A 3512-nucleotide genomic window follows, 5' to 3' on the forward strand; every position below is an offset into this window, starting at 1 on the left:
GTAGGGAACTTGGAACCTAGAGGGATAAATGTCTCAGTTCTGTATATTGACACTGGGACTAAATTCAAGACATGGGACATTGACTCAGGTGCTCCAGCCCACCAGAATAGGTGGATTTCTTCTACCCTCTGTATATCCAAGCAAACACAAATATGCAGGATTGGCTTGAAAATAATACTTGGGGTTACTTTTGTTTGAAAAAGCCTTATCAAACACTTAGGAGGTTTCCTTCATAAGACCTATGGTCTTCCCTGCTATGAGCATAGCTATGGCCTCCACTGCTTCCTCCAAGAACATGTTCAACTGAAGATAGCGAGAGCACTCTACCCTCAACTTGGCTGTCTCCCACTTGAGGATAAGACAGCACACACCCATACCCCACAGATGAGTTACATGCTTCACAAATGCACTACGTAAAACATTGTGCAAAACTGAAATCAAGGAATGCTCCTTGGTTACATAACATCTCCAGTAAAGGCAATTGGTTTCAGTGATTTCCATCGAGCTTGGTTCTCCAAGGAGCCACAGCACTTTCCAGTTGCATGCTGGGCACTTTTGGAAGCTGCAGTCAATTCTGGAGGCCACCAGGGCACCATTAGCATGTAGCAACAATTACTGACTAAGTGGCTCTCTGGTTCCATGCCTTCCAAAGGGGCCCACTTAGAGGCAGGGGAGAGGTGGTTAAAGCCTGGCTTAATGAAATCGAACAAAATACCTAACTTCTAGAGAGTGGAAGAAAAGTTTAAAATGCCTTATGGGTGTGTTGATATTCAAAATATTTACTCAAAGTCCTACAATTGTTTCCAAATCCAGGCAATTCATTAGGAAAAGTAAACAAAAAGTAGTCGAACATTTTGGTGATGTGGCATTGAATGGTTTACTGGGGTTGAACTTGAAACTGGAAGCAGAGTGGCACGATGCTTCAGAACTTGGGTGAATGTGAGCCCTTAGTCTGCTAGACTTCCCTGAAGCCTTGATTTCTCTCTCACCTATATAACAGGAACCATAGACTCTATCGGGTTGTCAGAAAAACTGTGATGCATTTTTGCATAGAAAAACAGGAATATACATCATGACTTTTCTGACAACCCAATGCTTTACAAGGAAGGAGTAAATATTAAATGAGACATTATGTACTTACATAGAGCATCTAGCACAGAATGCTTGGTGACTACAGATGCTAAATAAGTCGTTATCATTGGCACTATTATTCTGGGTTATTGGAAGTCAGAAGCTGCCTAATCCTTGGTCTCTGCTATCCTGATATTCACGTTCTGTTGATCTGTTTCTTGGCGGGTTTGTAAAACAGAAGAACAAGAGCTATCTGAACCCCTAACTACGCTTAGTAGTGAAATAATGACCAGGACAAAGCTGCATGTGTTTCTGTTAAGTAATCTCCTCATCTCTTGTCATTTTACAAAAAAGATGCCTATGTCTTGGCTTGTTCTGAGGTCAGGTGTGAGTACCTGGCTTCTTTCTTGGTTCCCCAAGCCAGAGGACTCTCCTGTGCCCAGCTGAGAGAACACCAAGTGTTACTTCGGCAACACAGTCACCAAGGGTGGGAAAGGCAAAGGCTCAGACAGGAGACCTTGGCTCAATCTGCCCTTCCCCACCAAGCCAGGTGAACAGGTAAATGATTGACGAAGCGAGGGGATAAATAACTGGCAGACGCTATGCTAGGCCTCAGTTTCCTCATCTGTATGGTGAAGGGTTGAAGTAGTCCAGTGTTTTTCAAATGCTTTTTTCCCAGTCTCCAAATAAGAACTTAATAAAAGCCTTGTCACATATGAAAAATATGTAACAGTGGGCTAGTCCGAATGAAACCAGGGCCAGCATAAAGCCTGGCTTAATGAAATCGAACAAAATACCTAACTTCTAGAGAGTGGAAGAAAAGTTTAAAATGCCTTATGGGTGTGTTGATATTCAAAATATTTACTCAAAGTCCTACAATTGTTTCCAAATCCAGGCAATTCATTAGGAAAAGTAAACAAAAAGTAGTCGAACATTTTGGTGATGTGGCATTGAATGGTTTACTGGGGTTGAACTTGAAACTGGAAGCAGAGTGGCACGATGCTTCAGAACTTGGGTGAATGTGAGCCCTTAGTCTGCTAGACTTCCCTGAAGCCTTGATTTCTCTCTCACCTATATAACAGGAACCATAGACTCTATCGGGTTGTCAGAAAAACTGTGATGCATTTTTGCATAGAAAAACAGGAATATACATCATGACTTTTCTGACAACCCAATGCTTTACAAGGAAGGAGTAAATATTAAATGAGACATTATGTACTTACATAGAGCATCTAGCACAGAATGCTTGGTGACTACAGATGCTAAATAAGTCGTTATCATTGGCACTATTATTCTGGGTTATTGGAAGTCAGAAGCTGCCTAATCCTTGGTCTCTGCTATCCTGATATTCACGTTCTGTTGATCTGTTTCTTGGCGGGTTTGTAAAACAGAAGAACAAGAGCTATCTGAACCCCTAACTACGCTTAGTAGTGAAATAATGACCAGGACAAAGCTGCATGTGTTTCTGTTAAGTAATCTCCTCATCTCTTGTCATTTTACAAAAAAGATGCCTATGTCTTGGCTTGTTCTGAGGTCAGGTGTGAGTACCTGGCTTCTTTCTTGGTTCCCCAAGCCAGAGGACTCTCCTGTGCCCAGCTGAGAGAACACCAAGTGTTACTTCGGCAACACAGTCACCAAGGGTGGGAAAGGCAAAGGCTCAGACAGGAGACCTTGGCTCAATCTGCCCTTCCCCACCAAGCCAGGTGAACAGGTAAATGATTGACGAAGCGAGGGGATAAATAACTGGCAGACGCTATGCTAGGCCTCAGTTTCCTCATCTGTATGGTGAAGGGTTGAAGTAGTCCAGTGTTTTTCAAATGCTTTTTTCCCAGTCTCCAAATAAGAACTTAATAAAAGCCTTGTCACATATGAAAAATATGTAACAGTGGGCTAGTCCGAATGAAACCAGGGCCAGCAGACCGACCGACCTCTCTTACTATCTGCTTCTCTAAGTCTTATCCTCCCTGGCCATCTTTACACAATGAAAAAGTGGACTAGGTGGTCACCGAATTCCCCTCCAGCTCTCAGGCTCTCATTCCAGGATTCCCCATGTATGTCTGCCAGTAGGGCACAGGATCTCTCTGTAATCAAGCAGGGTCCTCCTGGGGCTTGGGAATGGAGCCAGGAAATGGCTCTGGGACCCAGTGAGTACCCAGGGTTTCACCAGCAGGGTTTCTTAACTTTCCCCTGGCAGCTGGCGCTTGCACACAGGGTTTTTGCAGGCTCACTCTCAAGGAGCAGGCTTCCTGCAGGCCCACTTCTGCAGTGGCCCCATTTACCTCCTGGAGCCCTGTGCTGATTCGCGGATGAGCACCCAGGCCCTCTCTCCAGGTCTGCTGACGGCCAGCTTTCTCCGCACCCCTCACAATTGTCACAGCCAAGGCTGATAAAAATCGCTGACGCAGATTGCCTGCCCAGCTGTGGGTGCTGGGCTGGGGGCA

The 3512-nt window shown here is 44.6% G+C and overlaps 1 protein-coding gene across 1 annotated transcript in view; it reads right to left on the reverse strand.

Moving 5' to 3' along the window:
- Positions 1–3512, reverse strand: part of PAX8 (paired box 8) — a 65791-nt gene that overhangs the window by 18262 nt on the left and 44017 nt on the right.

Source organism: Tupaia chinensis, unplaced genomic scaffold, assembly GCF_000334495.1.
Source record: "Tupaia chinensis unplaced genomic scaffold, TupChi_1.0 Scaffold000511_1, whole genome shotgun sequence".
Lineage (NCBI taxonomy): Eukaryota > Metazoa > Chordata > Mammalia > Scandentia > Tupaiidae > Tupaia > Tupaia belangeri.